Genomic DNA, 20434 nt, shown 5'->3' on the forward strand with positions numbered 1-20434 from the left:
AATGTGATAGAAGTAAAGAGAAACAAAAGAAATTCTGCCTTAAATCTGAGGGCATACATAGTTCCTTTCATGTAATAGGCCTGTCATGTGATTTATATTGGAAAATAGAAGAAGGATATTTTTGTTTGTTCTAATACATTAGCCTTCATAGACACCCATTATGGTCTATAATGATGTCAGCTTATCCAGTAGCACTTGCCTAATCAAGGTGTTTACCACAGTAGCTAATCATCCTCCCTGTCCCCTTCTAGGCTTTGCTATTCTGAACAGGGGATATTCTTTATTCATCCCTCTATCCTGAACGCCCATAGTCAACATTTTGCTTATCAATGTTAATTTTTTTTTTTTTTTTTTTTGGTACTGGGAATTGAACTTGAGGGCATTTAACCACTGAGCCACATCCCTAGCCCTATTGTGTATTTTATTTACAGACAGGGTCTCACAGAGTTGCCTGATAACCTCACTGTTGCTGATGATAGCTTTAAACTTGCTATCTACTGCCTCAGCCTACGAAGCTGCTGGGATTACAGGTGTGCTCCACAGTGCCATGATAATTTTCATTTAATATAAGTCTACATTTACCCCTTAACAGTATCTTCTTGAAGCATTATCCCAATTATAAATCTTTATTACTAGTATCTATAATGTCATAATAATTTATTGATGGCATCATCCAAGATTTTGTTAGAATGCTTTCTCAAGACAAAATTAAAGTCCTATGGAAAAATAATTCAATATTTCTGACTTATGTTTAGTCAAATATTTTTCCTGATTTCACATACCTATGAAATATTATTCTCTATTTTCACCTGCACCACAGAACTGTTCAATGTCCATAAGACCCTAAGATATTTGTAGTAAAGTCTAATACTTTACTAAATTCAGGATAACCCAGGAGTATCCAATCATTTTACTTTAATAATATAGTAAGAACCCAATGAAATGTAAATTTTTGGAATACTTTATCAATCTTATGATAGTTCTGAGTAACACTGTTTCTTTTATAAGAATTTAAAAAAAATTTCCCCCAATAGAAACTTGCCATGTTATACAACTTGGATGAACATGGATGACACTACCCTAAATAAAATAAGCCAATCACAAAAGGACAAACACTCCAAGATATCCTTTAAGGTATTTATAACAGTAAAACTCATATAAACAGAGAATATAAGGGGAGAGGAAGTAGGGAAAGGAAGGACAGCAGAATAAAATAGACATTATTATTTCTGTGTATATATACGTGGCTGCATGACCAATGTGATTATGCAACCTGTACACTCAGAAAAATGAGAAATTATATCTCATCTGATTCAAATGTATGAAATGTCAAGGTCATTGTACTGTCATGTGTAACTAATTAAGCAAATAAAAAAAATTTTAAAAAAGTAAATAAACAAAATAAATGTATTATGTACAAATGAAAAATAAATATTAAAAAAAGAAACAGAATATGATAATGATAACCAGGGACTAGGAGGTGGGAGAAAGAGTCAGTAGTTGTTCAATAGTTATTACTAATCATGGGCTATGTTAGATGTACAAGTCCTGAAAATGTTCAGTTCGGTGTGATGCCTGACATTAACAATATGCTATTGTACTTCAAAATTGAGAGGAGATTTCATATTAAATATGCCACAAACAGCAATAACATCAAAGACAAAGAACAAAGGGAAACAAGTAAATATTTGGAGGAGATAAATATGTCAATAACTTGATTGAAGTAGTGGTATCACTAGTGTTTGCCTAGGACTAAACTAAACAAGTTGTATATAATAAATATGTATAGTTTTTGTATATCAATTTTATCTCAATGAAAATGTTAAGCAAGCGAACAAATCAAACTTTTTAACCCCTTAAACTGTTTTGGTATTTGGCTTCTGATTCATTCATCTTGAAGATGCATCATACAAATGGAGGCTAAGATTACTCTTGCAGGGTAGATTGATAGAAAATCTCCAGGAAGTTTTAAGACATTGAAGCACAGAGGTACTGTTAGCAAATTAGAACAGGAAGCAGTAGTAATGAAGAGCATGTGTCAGAGTCAGACTTCAGAGGGAGCTGGTCACAGGGAATGGGTCAGAGTCCCACCCATTTTGGCAGAATTGCAATGAATGAGCAAGAGATAATGGAGCCTCTATGATGGGAATTGGTATTTCGTGGGACAGCTCTGTGAGAGGCCAAGGACACACAAAAAGTAATCAGCTAGAAAATTGTAAAGAGTAGGAACTATGGGAGAATATGTTTCTTTGTTTTGTGTTTCTGTAGCAAAGTACTCACTGGATTATGTATAATGAACAGAAATTTATGTCTTACTATACTAGAGGGTAGGAAGTTTAAGGTCAAAGGGTGCATCTGATGAGGGCCCTCTTGCTGCATCCTATGGTAGAATGATCAAGGATAAAAGAGGACACACATGAGACAGAGGAAAGGGGCAAACTAGTTCTTTTATTAGGAACCCACACCTCTGATGATTAGCCTATTCTCAGAACACCACTAATCCAGTCACCTCATGGCTTAATCTCTTCTTAAGGTCCCAGTTCTCAGTACTGTGGCACTGGGGATCAAATTTGCAATGTATAAACTCTGGAGAACATATTCAAAACATAGCACTATGGAAGTTCAGCTTCAGGAATAGAGGTAAAGTAGAGAGATGTGCTGAAATAAATAACAGCTTTTATAAGAGGTAAGTAGGAATCTCCCAGGTCTGAGTGTACAATATCAGCAACATTTTGGCTTGACCGTGAGTTAACAATTCTACTGGAGACAGTTTTTCTAGTAAAGTATAATTGGCCCAGAATTAGGGATAGTTGTCCTCTGCAAGTGGTGGCCTACGGAGAGTCAGAAGAAAGCAGTGCTAAGAAGCAAATTGCTAGGTCCCTACTTAAATCTATTGGAGATTTTCTGACAATCCTTCTAGGTGCTGTGATTCAGTCTTCTATAATTATTTTTATTTATTTTACCATTTGATGATATTTTTCTCTGATGAAGACATAGAAGGAACATTTTAAATTGAGTATGTGTCTGCATTATATCTATCTGTTTTTAATAGCAGTTTGAAATGCTTACATTTTCCTTGATGATGTATTGAAGAAAAAATTTCCCATGATAGCAAAGGATTGTTACCATTTTTTGAGGCCAACTGGAACATTTTTTCATATGTGAAAAAATTACCATATTGTTTTGGAGAAAAGTATAATGAACAGATTTTACACAAGTACAGAGTATACCAGACCTAAACTAGATGAGGAGACTTATAGGGTGATGTTCATCAGGACATTGTGATGGAATGTTTTGTGTCCATGATAGTGGTGGTGATGATGATGATGTTAATTTGTTACCAGGGACAGAACCCTGTGGTGTTTAAACATTGAGTCACATCCCCAGTACCCATTTTTAATTTTTTCTTTTATTTAGAGACTGGGTCTTGCTAAGTTGCTTAAGACCTTGCTAAGTTGCTGAGGCTGACTTTGAATTTGCCATCCCCCTGCCTTAGTCACCCAAGCTGCTGGGATCACAGGTCTAAGCACCTGGTTAAATGGTGTTATTATTTTCTTGTTTTAATTTTATAATACATTTTTAAAATATAAGTAACATTGTATAATTTATTTTTATGTATGCATTTCAGTTTTTTAGCATATTTTTGAAGTCTACAACCATCACTGTGTTCTAATGTAGAATATTTCCATCACCACCCAAAGTAAAGCCCTATCCCCATGAGCAGTCCCACCCTAATATCTCCCTTCCCACAGTCTCCACCAGACTCTAAACTTGTTTTCTGTATGTATTTCTCTCTTGTGGACCCATCCTATAAATAGAATAATACAATGTATGGTGTCTGGTTTCTTTCACTTAGCATGTTTCAGGTTCATTCATGATTTGACATATCTTAGTTCTTCATTCCTTTTTATTGCAGAATAATACGCTATCATATGCTCATGCTACATTCTGCTTGTTCATTCCTCACTGGATGCACATGTGGGTCCTTCTAATCTTTTGGCTCTTAAAAGTACAATTACTCTGGTCATACACATGCAAACTTTTGTGTGTATGTTTATTGAATTCTGGTATCCACCCAGCCGTGAAATTGCTGGGCTATGAGGTAATCCTATGCTTCATAATTTGAAGAACTGATAAACTGTTTGTCTAAAAGTTTGTATATTGTACAGTCCCACCAGCAATTGATGAGGGTTCCAATGCTGTTACATTCTTGTCAACCCTTATATTTATCTATCTTGTTTGTTATAGACTTTCTGATAGATGTGAAATGTTTTCTCACTATGGGTATGATTTTAATTTCTTTAATAAATGATGAATGATGACTAACATATTTTCAGGGGCTTATTGGTAATTTATATATCTCAAACAGAAGAATGTTTATTGGAATCCTCTCACATATTTCCAACTGGGCCATTTGTCCTTTTCATTGTTAAATTGTTAGAGTTCCTTAAAAATTTTTTTAAAATTTGTTTTAATTAGTTATACATGACCGTAGGATGCATTTATACACTTTGGAATATCATACATAGATGTATACTGACCACAAATACTTCCCTGCTATTACTAGTATCCAGCAAAACTACTATTAATTGAAACTACTTTCCATTATAGTGTGTTATTTTAGAATTACTATGGATTTTTTTTTCAAGGAAAGTAACGTAACTTTCATTAAGCATATAACTGAAAATTTATATGAAGATGAAGTTTATTTCTCACTTTTTCATCTGTAAAGATTAAATACATTATTTTATGAATGGTTCCTTTGCTTTTAGAATTATGTTTTTGGACTATATTTCTTTATTTGCTCCTTTTAGATATACGTGACAGTAGGGTATGTTTTGCTATATTACACATACCTGAAGTATAAGTTAGGTGGATACTGTTCTTTGAAATACTTTTGTTTTACATTTTTATGGTGTCCAACTTACTATTTTTTTTAAAGAGAGAGAGAGAGAGAGAGAGAGAGAGAGGGAGAGAGAGAATTTTAATATTTATTTTTTAATTATCGGCAGACACAACATCTTTGTTTGTACATGGTGCTGAGGATTGAACCCGGGTTGCATGCATGCCAGGCGAGCGCGCTACCACTTGAGCCACATCCCTAGCCCCAATACTGTTCTTTGAAATACTTTTGTTTTACATTTTTATGGTGTCCAACTTACTATTTTTTTCTATGGTGGTCTCTGGTTTGGGAGATGATGGTTTCTCTGAGAAAACATCATTAAAATTTAGGTCACAAGGATTTAGTCTTTTTCAAAAATTAATTTTTATGTTCTAGGAGCATTTTGTAGTTCATTTATTGTGGATAGTGTGAATTTTAAAAAGTCCAAATTAATTTTTATTTTATTTACTTATTTTTTGCAATACTGATGATTGAACCCAGGGCTTTATGGTGCTAAGCCTGTGTTTTACCAAGGAGCTGCATTCCCCAGCCCAAATTATATCTTTTACGTGTAATTATTATTCTAGTACCATTTACTCAAAAGAATACAAAAGAATATTTTCCCCACTGAATTGGCATGAAATCACTATAACAACTCAATTGATCAGAGATGTGTGTTTATTTCTGGATTGTCAATTCTATTCCCTGGACCTGCATGTCTATACTTGAGACAAAAATCACACCATCTAACTTGGTAATAAGTGTTCAAATAGCAAAATGTGAGCCCTCCAATTTTGTTCTTCTCTTTTAACATTTTTTGTTTGATATTCTGAATCCTTGCATTTTCGTAAGGATTTTATTATCAGCCTGGGTTATGGTTTAGATAGTAGGTGTCCCTGAAAGCTCATGTGTGAGATAATGCAATAACATTTGGAAGTGAAATGATTGGGTTATGAGAGCCTCCATTAAGAGAATTAATCCCCTGAGTGGCAAGTGAAGGCAGGTAGGTATGGCTAGAGGAGGTGGGTTTTGGGGGTGTGCCTTTCTGTATATATTTTATATTTTTGAGTGCAGTCTCTGTGCTTCTGGATCTTCATGTCTTGAGCTGCTTCTCTCCATCACACTCATGCATTATGATGTTCATTCTCACCTCAATCCCTGAGGAATGGAGCTGGCTGTCTATGGACTGTGACCTCTAAAGCTGTGAGCCCCCAGATACTTTTCCTTCTCTGAAACTGTTCTTGTCAGGTCTTTTAATCACAGTAGTAACAAAGCTGAATACAACAGCTTATCCAATGCCCATAAAAAAACAGGGCTGTGCATGACACTGAATTTGCAGATCCATCTGGGTAGTACTGATGTTTTCACAAGTTGAGTCTCTTGATTAATAAAATTGGATGTTTTCCCATTTATGGAGATATTTTTAAATTCAAAATTATCTTTTCATTTTAAGTGAAATGTATTGCTTTGGATTTTTTAGTTTATTATTATTTTTTTATTTTATTGTTCTTGCTATTTCAAAAGGATTTTTGATTGCTTAGTTCAAGTGTGTAGAAATATAACTGAGTTATTTGGCTGATAGGCTATTCTACTACCTTGCTTCACTTTTGATTTAGTTCCAGCAGTTATCTTGGTAGATTTCTTATGGAATTTTCTATACATAAAATTATGCATTTTATAAGTATGATAGTGTTATTTCTTGTTTTCCAATATTAATTTATTATACTTTTTTTTTTTTTCATGATGGCCCTAGCCTGACCTGTAGTATGGTGTTGAATAAAAGTTCAGGGAAGGGCAATGTTGCTTTGTTCATTAGAAAGAAAGGCTTCAGTTTTCCATCATTACATGTGATCTCAGTGTGTTTTTCTTTAAATGTTATTGTTATTTTTCACATAAAAAAAACAACTAAGAATTTGCTCTGCAGAGGACTGGAGAGTATTACACAAAGAATGGAAAATACTCAGATAATGCAAAGTTACCAAAACAGTTCCTTGTGTGTTCAGAGACTGGGTCCTACCAATTACACATTTTAAAGCACATAAAACACATAGGGATAGTTATATATGATATTTATTGACATGTCACATATTCATGTGTTACCAACATCTTTGACAGCTGACATAATTGAGGGTTGAAAAGCAAAGGAAATACCTGGCTAAAAACCATTGAATTCTCTCTTATACACATCACTGTGTGATCAGACAGTAAATAACTATTATTTTTTTTTTTCTATTCCTATTTAGAACTCTCAGAAGATAATGGCAGAAGGAAATTATTCTGTAGTAACTGAGTTCATCCTGGCTGGATTAACAGACAAACCAGAGCTCCAGGTGCCCCTCTTCCTCCTCTTTCTAGGAGTCTATGTGCTCACAGTGGTGGGGAACCTGGGCCTGATCACACTGATTGGGCTCAGCTCTCACCTGCACACCCCATGTACTATCTCCTCAGCAGTCTCTCCTTCATTGATCTCTCTCAATCCACTGTGATTGTCCCCAAAATGCTGGTCAACTTTGTGATGGAGAAAAACACCATCTCCTACCCTGAATGCATGTCTCAACTCTACTTTTTTATTTTTTTTGCAATTGCAGAGTGTCACATGTTGTCAGCAATGGCATATGACCGCTATGTTGCCGTCTGTAACCCCTTGCTTTACAATATTACCATGTCTAATCAAGTCTGTTTATGGTTGGTATTTGGGGTATATAGCATGAGCTTGATTGGTTCCATAGCTCTCACAGCATGCATGCTAAGAGTGCTTTTCTGTAAGGATAATATAATAAACCATTACTTTTGTGATATTTTTCCTCTACTAGAGCTCTCTTGCTCCAGTACATTTATAAATGTGGTAGTAGGTATGTGCCCAAGTGCATTTAATATCATTTTTCCCAGCCTGTCCATCCTTAGCTCCTACATCTTCATCGTAGCCAGCGTCCTGCACATTCGCTCCACTGAGGGCAGGTACAAAGCCTTCAGCACGTGTAGCTCCCACGTCTCAGCTGTCGCTCTCTTCTTTGGTTCTCTAGCATTCATGTACCTGCAGCCATCATCAGTCAGCTCCATGGACCAAGGGAAAGTGTCCTCTGTGATTTACACTATTATTGTGCCCATGCTAAACCCTCTGATCTACAGCCTGAGGAATAAGGATGTCAAAGTGGCCCTAAGTAAACTCCTTGGAAATAAAAGTTTCTGAAACAGTATTATTGTTTAGCAAAAATTTATAATTTGTACAGATTTAGTAAGGAAATAATTCTATAACGATGGATTTCCTGAAGGCATGAGATTGTTTGCTTGAACTTGATTATTTATAAGAAAGGATCCAAGGATAGGACTGGATACACAGCATCAGACCCATTGAAGACAGCACCCCACTGGGAAACCCCAGAATCCATTTATACTGCATAACCTGTAGAACCTCCAAATATTTGAAAAAGTTCTTTGAAGTCCTCAAAATATTGCTCATATTTTATGTTTGGAGCATGAGTCTTTTCAGGCACAATTCATTTATATTAAATCAGGAAATAAATACATATGATTATTATTCTTTGTTATTATCAATATTTTATGAACCTGGCCTTCTTAAGTAAGTGTCTCAGCAAGTATTTCTAAAATTGTAATCTAAAATAAATGGTTTTAGGGCTGGGGTTGTGGCTCAGAGGTAGATTGCATGCATAGCATGTGTGGGGTCCTGGGTTGGATTATCAGTACCACATCAAAATAAATAAAAAATAAAAATAAAATAGCTTTATCTATTTGGAATATACAAAATATAATCTCTAATTTTTACAAAGTATATAGAACTATATAAAGGAATACTGAGGAACATAAAAAGTGATAAGATTATGTCTATTCAGGAAATAATAATACTGATATCAGTCTTGGATATCAGAAACAAGTTCCACTGGTTCTGAAGATTGAACACTTGAGAAATGCCAAGGCAAGTGTAGAAAGCACATTTTATTTGAGAAAGAGATAGCAATAGATTTCTCCAAACAGAAGGGGTCCCAAAGCTGGGTGTCCATAGTAGTGGACGTGTCTTGCTCTTTAACAGACATCAAAACCCCTAGGTTCTCTTTTTTTCGTGGGTGGTAGCAGGGATTGAACTCAGGGCACTCAACCACTGAGCCACATTCCCAGCTCTAGATTGTATTTTATTTAGAGCAGAGTCTCACTGAGTTGCTTACCACCTCACTTTTGCTGATGCAGGCTTTGAACTCATGATCCTCTTGCCTCACCCTCCCAAGCAAGCCAGGCAAGCTGCTGGGATTACAGGTGTGTGCCACTGCCCCCAGCCCCACCTTCACTTTTTTCTCTGCATCCCAGCCTAAGAGCAGGAAGGAGCAAGTGCACAGAGGTAATCTTTAGCAACCCATTGAAGTGGGAATTGTAATCCCACAGGTTAGCTGTTTGCAACCCATTGTCTTCTCTGTTTGATAACCAGTGATAATGAGTCATCACCCTCTCTCAACTCCCATTATTCTTCATCTACACTGACCACTAGACCTTCATCCACTGCCTCCTTTTGTTGATGAATGTGACATATTCTGTCCCCTAAGGCCAGGTAGGGCTGCTTTTTGGCTAAAGAAAACATGTAGGAATTCATTACATTGGGCTCCTTTTAACTACTTGTTCCCAACATCCTCACCTACTTGTCCCCTTACATTCCCCCTCAAGGAATTTGAGCCCCTAAATTCTTTTAGGGTATTTGGATGTTTACTCATTCTGACTACTTCCTGCGGAAGAGGGGTGACATCTAGGGAAAGGAAATTCAAAGTTCTTATTCTCCATCAGGAGGGGCATGTAGAGTTAAGGGTAGTTAGCATCAGAATAGTTCAGATGTCCATGATGGTATTGCATGTGTGACTGAAAGAGGGGTACACAAAGCAGGAGTTTTATAAGAAAATAAACAATGAGACAGCAAATCATACTTCTTAGAAACAATTAGCATGAAGCAATTAATATTATTGGCTGGTGACTGGAAACCATGAAGATGGTAACTCATTAATGCTCCAGGGGGCACAAATATGCTAGTTAAGGCTTTAGAAACATTAGCAGAGTTGTTAGAAAAATATACACAATATTTAGTTTTTATAATGCCACAAATTTCCCCATAAGATGTAATTAAGCTACTAATGCCATCTGATGTTTGCAAAATACTTTCTATTGGAATTACCTCTGTGTTGAGTAGGGACCCTTTATTTCTGTCACTGAGGGTTACATAATCATTCTAGCAAACACAGACTCAGTCTGCCTATAGAAGAAATTATGAATATTTGTAGGTCTTAAATTGACTCAAGAAACAAAGCAACAACAAAAACAAACAAACAAACAAAAAAACCACTCTAACTCTGATAGTCTTTTGAGAGTTATCAGGCACTCCTGTCTAAGAACCCTTCTTCATACCCTCCAGTTTTACTTACTTTTTGTGTGGCTGACACAAACATACATCTCAAGTTACATTAAAAGAACTAATGTCTTTTCTTTAAAAAAAAAAAAAATAAATATATATATATGATTGTTCTTTGGTTATAATTCTCCTGTCAGTTAATTAAGATCAAGTTGGTAAATTGATCTTGTTCCTATACACTATTAAAATCAGCTGACATTCATCAAAATGTTACTCTTGGAAAGTTAGGAGCAGCTTCTTAGGTTCTCAAGTGCCATATGCCAGGATAGGTCAAGGTCTTCCTGACCACATGTGGCTTCCCTTGGAAGCACCAAGGACATTTTCTTTCTTTCCAGTATGTTCACTGGTTGGCTTCTTGTTCTCCATGGTCCCATTGATCCCCCTGTTTTGTAGGTTATGTGGCCCAGAGTTGCACAGCCCTTAGAGAGGTTCTCTTGTTCCGTGGGTTTGAGCAAATCTCAGAGGGGAAGAGTCAAATATTGGCTTTTTTCTTTCTTGGCCCTTTTCTTTTTCTAGTTTTAGTTTTAAATATCTAACAAGCCAGCTCTACAACTACTAAAGTAGAAGCACTGGATTTTAATTTTAATGTCTAAGATTTTATAACTATTACCATTGCCTTTTTAATTTTTTTTTTTTTGTATTCTAATTTGTTATATATGACAGCGGAATGCATTACGATTCATATTACACATATAGAGTGTTAGGTGCAGGACAGGCTGAGTAAGCTGTCTGCAGGGCATGCCAAACAAAGTTAGCTGCAGGATGACCTGGCCGCTCAAACCCTCTGTCTGATTCTTTATCACCTGTTTGCTTCAAGCCCAAACGCCCAAGCCCCTGCCCAAGGCTGAACACATAGCCCAACGCTCAAGGCCAAGCACTTAACCCCCTTGTGTGCCAACAAGGCAGCTTTCAAACCCAGAGACCCTGTTAGATTTAGGCAGCACAGCAGAAGGGCTATAAAAGCCTTCCCCAGCTGCCCCCTCCCACTTCTTTCCTTCTTTCTTTTCTCTTTGTTGCACTGCTGCAATAAAGATCTCTTGGTTGCTCCGAGTGTTGTGGTCACTTTTCTTTCATAGAGCATGTTTTTTTCATATCTCTGTTTGAATACAAAGTATATTCCCACCATTCACGTCTTCATATATGTATTTAGGGAAATGATGTCTATCTCATTCCACCATCTTTTTTACATCCCTTGCCCTCTCCCTTCTCCTCCCTCCCCTTTGCCCTATCTAGAGTTCATCTAATCTTCAGGATTCCTCTCCCAACCACACTATGTATCAGCCTCCTTATTTAAGAGAGAACATTCAGCATTTGGTTTTTATGAAATTGGCTTACTTCACTTAGGATTATATTCTTCAACTCCATCTGTTTACCTTCAAATATCATGATTTTATTCTCTTTAATTTCTGAATAATATTCCATTGCACATAAATACCACATTTTCTTTATCCATTCATCTACTGACAGGCATCTAGGTTGGTTCCACAGTTTAGCTATTGTGAATTGTGCTGCAATAAACATTGGTGTGACTGTGTCCCTGTAGTATGCTGTTTTTAAGTCCTTTGGGTATAGACCAAGGAGTGAGATAGCTGGGCCATTTTAAGGGATAGGTGGTTCCATTCCAAGTTTTCTAAGGAATCTCCATACTGCTTTCCATACTTGGTGGACCAGTTTGCAGTCACACCAGAAATGTGTGAATTTGCCTTTCTTCCCACATCCTTGCCAACACTTATTGTTGCTTGTATTCTTAATAGCTGCCATTCTGATTGAAGTGAGATGAATTTTATTAGAGTAGTTTTGGTTTGAATTTCTCTAATAGCTAGAGATGTTTATAATTTTTTATATATTTGCTGATTGATTGTATATCACCTCTAAGAAGTGTGATATACAATCAATTGGGTTGTATATTAATTGGGTTATTTGTTATTTTGGTGTGTAGCATTTTGGGTTCTTTATATACCCCAGATATTAGTGCTCTGTCTGATGTGCGAGTGGAAAAAATTTCCTACCAATCTGTACACTCTCTATTCACCTGATTGTTTCTTTTGCTGAAAAGAAGCCTTTTAGTTTGCATCCATCCCATTTATTAATTCTTGATTTTAATTCTTGTGCTACAGGAGTCTAACTAAAGAAGTAGAGGCCTAATCCAATATGATGGAGATCAGGGCCTACTTTTTCTTGTATTTGACGCAAGGTCTCTGGTTTAATTACTAGGTCCTGGATCCACATTGAGTTGAATTTTGGGCATAGTGAGAGATACGGGTTAAATTTCATTTTGTTGCATATGGATTTTCAGTTCTCCAGCACCATTTGTTGAAGTGGCTATTTTTTCTCCAATGTACGTTTTTGGTGCTTTTGTCTAATATAAGATAACTGTAATTATGTGGGTTATTCTTTGTATCCTGTATTCTGTACCATTGGTCTACCAGTCTATTTTGTTGCCAATACCATGCTGTTTTTGTTACTATTGCTCTGTAGTATAGTTTAAGGTCTGGTATGGTGAGGCCACCTGCTTCACTCTTCTTGCTAAGGATTGCTTTGGCTATTCTGGGTTTCTTATTTTTTTCAAATGAATATCAAGACTGCTTTTTCTATTTATATGAAGAATGTCATTGGGATTCTGATTCGAATTACATTAAATCTGTATAGTGCTTTTGATAGGATGGCCATGTGGACAATATTAATTCTGCCTATCTAAGAACAATGGAGATATTTTCACCTTCTATGATATTCTTTAATTTTTTTCTTTAGTTCTGTAGTTTTCATTGCAGAGGTCTTTCACCTCTTTTGTTAGATTGATTCCCAATTATTTTATTTTATTTTATTTTGAGACTATTGTAAATGGGGTAGTTTTCCTTTCAGAGGATTTGTCACTGATATAAAGACATGCCTTTGATTTATGGGTGTTGATTTTGTATCCTGTTACTTTGCTAAATTAATTTACTGGTTCTAGAAGTTTTCTGGTGGAGTTTTTTGGGTCTTCTAGGTATATAATCATATTGTTGGCAAATAGTGCTAATTTGAATTCTTCTTTTCCTATATGTATCCCTTTAATTTTTTATCTATCTGAGTGCTCTGGCCAGTGTTTCAAGAACAATGTTATATAGAACTGGTGAAAGAGGGAATCTCTTTCTTGTCCCAGCTTTTCAAGGGAATGCCTTCATTTTTTCTCTATTTAGAATGATGTTGGCCTGGGGCTTAGCATAGATAGGTTTTACAAGGTTGAGATATGTTCCTGTTATCCATAGTTTTTTGAGTGTTTTATTCATGAAAGGGTGCTGTTTTTTGTCAAATGCTTTTTTCTGCATCTATTGAAATGATCATATGGTTCTTATCTTTAAACTTATCTCTAAGTTTATTGATGTGATGAATTGAATTTATTGATTTCTGTATGTTGAACCAAACTTGCATCCCTGGGATGAACCCCACTTGGTCATGTTGCACTATCTTTTTGATGTGTTTTTGTATTTGATTTTCCAGAATTTTATTGTAGTTTTGCATCTATGTTCATTAGAGATTGGTCTGAAGTTTTTCTTTTTGATGTGTCTTTGACTGGTTTTGAAATCAGAGTGTTATTGGCCTTATAGAATGAGTTTGGAATTGCTTCCTCCTTTTCTATTTCCTAAAACAATTTGAAAAATATTGGTATTAGTTTTTCTTTAAAGGTCTTGTAGAACTTGGTTTTGTATTCATCTGGGATTTTCTTGGTTAGTAGGCTTCTGATGGTGTCTTTTATTTTGTCACTTGATATTAATCATTCTAAATTGTGTATATCATCCTGATTCAATTTGGACAAATCATATGACTCTAGAAACTTGTCAATGCCTTTGATATTTTCTATTTCCTTGAAGTACAGGTTTTTAAAATAATTTCTAATTATCTTCTGTTTGTTTTTTCTGTTGTGTCTGTTGTGATATGTTTCTTTTTTCATCATGTATTTTAGTAAGTTCAGTTTTCTCTCTCCTTCTCTTCAAATCTTTTCATTTTGTCAGTTTTTTCAATTGTTTCTTTTGTTTCAATATCATTGATTTCAGCTCTGATCTTAATTATATCCTGTCTTCTGCTGCTTTTGGTGTTGATTTGTTCTTATTTGTTGACTTTTTTAATGAATTAACTCCATGCAATGAACTTTCCTCTTAGAACTGCCTTCCTAGTTTACCAGAGATTTCAATAAGTTGTGTCTGTGTTCTCATTCACGTCTAAAATTTTTTAAATCTTTTTCTTTATGTCTTCTGCAACTCCTTCTTTATTCAGTAGCATAATATGATTTAATTTTCAGGTGTTGCTTAGTTTTTATTTTTTTATTTTATCATTGATTTCCAATTTTATTCTATTATGATCTGATAAAATTCAGGGTAGTATCTCTAATTTTTTGTATTTGCTAAGAGTAGTTTTGTGGCATAATATATGACCTATATTAGAGAAAAATCCATGTATTGCTGAGAAGAAAGTGTATTCTCTCATTGAAGGATAAAATATCCTATATATGTCAGTTATTCATTATATTATTGAAATCCAAATTTTTTTGTTCAGCTTTTGTTTGGATGATCTATCCAGTGGTGAACTAGATGTGTTATAATCACCCAGAATTATTGTATTGTGGTCTATTTGACTCTTGAACCTAAGAAGAGTATGTTTGATGAACATAGATGCTCCATAGTTTGGGGCATATAAATTTATTATTGTTATATCTTGTTGATGAATTGGTCCACTAAGCAGTATGAAAAATCTTTCTTTATACCTTTTGATTAACTTTGGCTTGAAGTCTACTTTATTTTATATGAGGATAGAAACCCCTGTTTGCTTCTGCAGTCCATGTTAGTGGTGTGATTTTTCCCAGCCTTTTACCTTCAATCTGTGGATATCTTTTCCTATGAGATGAGTCTCTTGCAGACAGCATAATGTTCAGTGTTTTTTTTTAATCCAATCTGTGAGTCTTTGTCATTTGATTGGTGAGTTTAGGCCATTCACATTCAGGGTTATTATTGAGACATGATTTGTATTTCCAGGCATTTTTGTTTATTTTTGGTATTTAACTTGACTTGGTTTGTCTTTTGATTCATTTTTCCTTTAGTGTAATACCTCCCTTTGATGGTTTCCATTGTTGTTTTTCAATTTCTCTTCATGGAATATTTTGCTGAGGATGTTTTGAAGTGCAGGGTTTTTGGTTGTAAAATCTTTTAGCTTCTGTTTATCATGGAAGGTTTTAATCTCATCATCAAATCAGAAGCTTAATTTTGTTGGATATAAGATTCTTAGTTGGCATCCATTTTCCTTCAGAGCTTGATATATATTACTCCAAGACCTTCTAACTTTCAGGGTATGGTTTGTAAAATCTGCACATATTCCAATCAGTTTCCCATATATGTAATCTGATTCCTTTCTTGCATCACTTTTAATATTCTCTCCTTATTCTGTATTTTAGGTGTTTTTCCATTATAATGTTCCTTGGTGTGGATCTGTTATGATTTTTATACACTGGGCATCCTGTGAACCTCTTAAATTTGGTTTTCCAACTCATTCTTTATGTTTGGAAAAATTTCTGATATTATTTCATTGTGTAGATCACTCGTTCCTTTGGTTTGGAGCTCTATGTCGTCCTATATTCCATTAACTCTTAAATTTGATCTTTTAATGCTATCTCATATTTCTTGTATGTTCTGCTCATGGTTTCTTAACATTTTCATTGTGTGGTCTATATTCTTTTCTGGATTATATATTTTGTCTTCATTGTCTGAGGTCTTGTCTTCCAAGTGGTCTAATTTGTTGGTGATGCTTTCAACTGACCTTTTAACTTGGTTTATTGTTTCTTTCATTTTAAAGATTTCTTTTTTTTTAAATCTCTATCTCCCTATTGAAGTAATCTTTTGCTTCCTGTGTTTGTTTATGTTGCTCTTTGTCAAAATGATCCTTTGCACCTGTATTTGCTCTCTTATATTACCTTATTAATTAATAGAACATTTTAATTATGTACATTCTCAACTCCTTCTCTGTTATATCTTCTGCTGTGCTGGCCATGGAACCTAATGATGTGGCATCTTGATTAGTTTGGGACACTTTCTTCTCTTGTCTTTCTATATTGCTTGTGTGTCTTTCCTTCTAGCACTGTGGATCCTAGGCATTGCCAATTTTACCCTATAGGCTTATTGTATACCTATAGGAATCCAAAACCTCTTATTTTTTTGAGACAGAGGACAGTGTTATTAGATCCCAATACAAATAATATACACCCTAAAAACAAATGTTTGCTAATATAACATTTACGGTTTGTTCCCAATGTACAGAAATGGTGAATTCAATTATTATCTATGATATACTCAGTAGATTTGTAAAAGGGTTTACAGTTTCTGATGGTAGGCAAAGAACTGGGGATGAGAAGTTGGATGATATGCTGAGGTGGTAGGAGGTGAGAATATACAGTTGTTATGCCTTAGGAAGTGTGGAAGAGAAATAAATCTAAAGAGGAAGATTAGTATCAGGAGAAAGGAGAGAAGTACCTTTGGGTAGACAAATAACTGTGAAGAAAACAACCATACATATATATCAAGAAAAATTTAAAAATTGTTAAAATAACAGAAATTGATGAGAAAAAAATTAAAAATAAAATAAACACAATGTAATATACTATTCAGACATCGCAGACCTCAAAATCCTAGTTCATGCAAAGTACTTTGTTTCACATATGCTAAAGATGTGAGGTCAGGTGAAAAGAGAGGGGGAAAGGGGGGGGAGAAATCTTGAAGGAAGACACAGGGCTTTTTTTTTTTTTTTTTTTTGGCTATCAGTATCTTTCCTGCTTCCCTTCTTTTCCAATAGGTGGGGTCTTCTGTTGTTAGTTGGTATCTACACCCTCAGGATGGTGAAGGTAACCAGGTGTCACTATGCCAGGATATCTGCTGCTGGGGAGAGTGGGGAGTTAGAAACTGGGTACCTGGAAGATAGTGATGAAGATTTCCCAAGATATAGGCTCTTGTTTTAAGTGGTGGGGTGTTGGGTCAGGTGAGGGGAGCTGGGCAATGGTGTTGAACAATGAGTTCAATGGCAAGCTCTGTGGCTTGCAGTGTCAGCTGACTTCAGAGCCTGTGTGAAGTTCCTGGGTGCAGGTAGGCTATTGAGCATAGGGGATTATGTCCGTTGCTGCAGAGTCCCAAGATGGCAGTGAGTGGGGGAGCCCCATGTTAATAGATGGGGGTCCACACAGAAGTGGTGGCCAGAGTTTTTACTCCCAGGAAGCTACTGGGTGTCCTCCTTGGGAGCGTTGTCTCTGATTTATTGCTCAAGCAGGTGGCCAAAAGTTCTTTGAGGTTGCTGCAGCAGATGCCACCAATAGTCTCACTTGGGTACCCAGTAGTCCTACAGAGGCAAGCAGTTGGGAGACCTACTGTGACACTGAGGCCTGGATGGTGCTTCCTGAACTGAGGGAAGGAATATCCTGGCAGAGAAGCCATATTATCACAACTTGAACCCCAGGTCACAGAGCAATGCAGAATGCTGCCTTCATATGGCCTGCCATCTTGGAACCCCCTAACCATTGCCTTTTAATTGAGTTCAGTATTAGTACTGGAGTCAACTTTATATTCTGTGTGTTCTACAGTGATGGCCTGTTATCTCAAATTAACTCAGATTATAATATTAGATATTTTTCTTCTGCAAAGTACTAACAGACAATAGTTATAAAGTTTACAAGGACAATAGAAAAATGGAATTATCAGTAACAACGACATTTAGTTTGCATTAGAGCTATAAACCAAGAAACATAATTCTTATAATCCTGAACCTTTACTTAATTATACATTATATTACCTATTTTAGATCACAGTAATCTTTATAACAAAAATCTATCTTTTGAACTGAAGTTTAAATGAACTTAAGTGGTTATCCTAACATGGAATAAGGTGAGAGGCAGAGTCCTAACTTAGGTGTGGTTGCCTCCTGACAAATCTTAGGTAAAATGTTTTATTTCTAAAATGGACCTTTTCCTTTTTCCTAAATATTATTTTACAAAGTTCTCATATATTGTTTCCTGAGTTTGTGTGAATATCAGTTAACATAGTGTAGCATTATATCTGAAATGTGAAAGTGTGCCAGGTTAGCCATTGCTGGGGAGAGTGGGGAGTTAGAAACTGGGTACCTGGAAAATAGTGATGAAGGTGACCTAAGATGGAGGAAAATGACAAAATGTTTTGATGTTCCACATTGTTAACCTTTATATAAACCAGGCTTTCCCTATTACCTTCCAAAATACATTTAAATTCCCATCCCAGAATGAAGATTAATACAAAATGTTCTGCTTATCTTATTGATGACAGGTTATTTTTATCCAATTACCAAATGTTAAATGACATAAATAATTTCACACATAAATTTGTTATTTATATATAAATTGGAAAGAGACTACTGTTACAGAAAACTACAGTTTGAAGAACACCAACTTGATACCACAGGGTATAAAGAGATGACTTGTTCTGTTTTGGACAGTGGAGGGATGCCATGGGACACTTTTGTCTTCTCTTTTGTCTTTCAGATGGGTTAACACACAATCTGGCACAAGTACTCTTGCACTGAAATGTCCTTGACCTTCAAACCCTGAGGAAAGATGCCTAATGTTTTCTGTTCACAAGCTTGGCCCAAATACTACTGGGAGGATAGGGAGAGAGAACTCTTGAAGGAAACATAAAGTATAACTTCATTTTACAGCTAGACTTGAATTGGCAATTGCCCAAAGCAATTCAAGATCAGAAAAAAAAAAAAAAATTGTCACTTGTAAATCCAAGCCTCTTTGGGTCCTAAATAGTTGTCTTATCTGCTTTTACTCTCTGTGACTCTGCTCTCTTAACAAATTTCTCCCTAAACCCTCAGTACAGGAAGGCAGAGTGGAAAGATCTCATATGCACAGGTCTTTTTTTACTTGAGAACATTTCCCTGAGAATTTCAGGGCTCTCACATTCTTTAAATATCTAGACTGATTCTAATCTGACCCAAAAATGCACCCTACACTGACAAAGGTGTTCTGCATACTCCTTTAGTAATTAGGTACATGTCAATTTTATTTTTAGAACTTCTGTATTTTAAAATTTCTGTATTTATTGAGCTCCAGGTTTGGGGATCAATTCACATTTGAATTCAGTGCACCTAAATTAATATATTTTGTCTTGATCTGTCTAACTTTATCTAACTATAGAGGGTTTTTGTTCTTTGTCTTTATTCAGAGATCAATCACTCAAAGAAAAACTAAAAAATCATTATTTCTTGTTTTTTTAATGTATATTTCTGTATACCTGTGTATTTATATATGTGTCTTTGTGTGTGTGTGTATATATATATATATATATATATATATATATATATATATATATATATATTTTTTTATGGTACCAAAATGGGCATGTACATAAATGAGTGCTCATATTAACATTTAGGAGAAAGGAATGGATCCAAATACCTTTTTGTTCACATGACTGAAACTTTTAATAATAGTACAGTTTAAATTTGTTAAACAGATGAGAGTAAAGATGTCTTTAAAATTACTAACCCACAGTTTTCTGGGTGGTCAGACAATAAATAGAGTATTGGTTTTCATAAAATATATAGAATATAATATCCATTGCCTGCCCCATTCCTGTATTCATCCTGAAAGTCTTTATAGAGAAAAAAAAAAAAAACAACAGGGTGTTTAGTGACATTGTGAATTCATATCCCCTACCTCATTCATTTGCCAACAATTCTACTCCTTTCTCTAGTGGGATTCCTCGTATTCCCAAATAGAATGACCACTTATGTGGTATTCAGGAACATGACATCTGCTCACATGCTAGGTTTTAAATCACAGAGAAAAAACACAGGAAGAACCAGGAAATGGAGGGCAGAAGGATCAGCAATTTCTTACTATTGCCTGTAATGAGATCTAGGAGTTAATTAAAAATGTGGCTTAAACTGAGTCTAAGCAGGGGCTCTACTTTGCTGTCTGAAGAGGAGACAGCAGGACCTATGACATGGGACATGCCTTTCTTATCCACCACTTTTTGGGTAGAAATTGATACAAATAGAGAAAGAGAATGACTTGCTTCCCCCATTAGTGTTCTGTCCCACATTGACTTATAAGTTTTCTGTATGACCTTGGCTATAGAGAACAATGCTGTATGCACTTC

The 20434-nt window shown here is 35.4% G+C and overlaps 1 pseudogene; it reads left to right on the forward strand.

Moving 5' to 3' along the window:
- Window positions 1-7134: 7134 nt before the first annotated feature.
- Window positions 7135-8072, forward strand: LOC114088912 (olfactory receptor 8G50-like; annotated as a pseudogene).
- The last annotated feature ends 12362 nt before the right edge of the window (window positions 8073-20434 follow it).

This window comes from Marmota flaviventris, chromosome 9, assembly GCF_047511675.1.
Source record: "Marmota flaviventris isolate mMarFla1 chromosome 9, mMarFla1.hap1, whole genome shotgun sequence".
Lineage (NCBI taxonomy): Eukaryota > Metazoa > Chordata > Mammalia > Rodentia > Sciuridae > Marmota > Marmota flaviventris.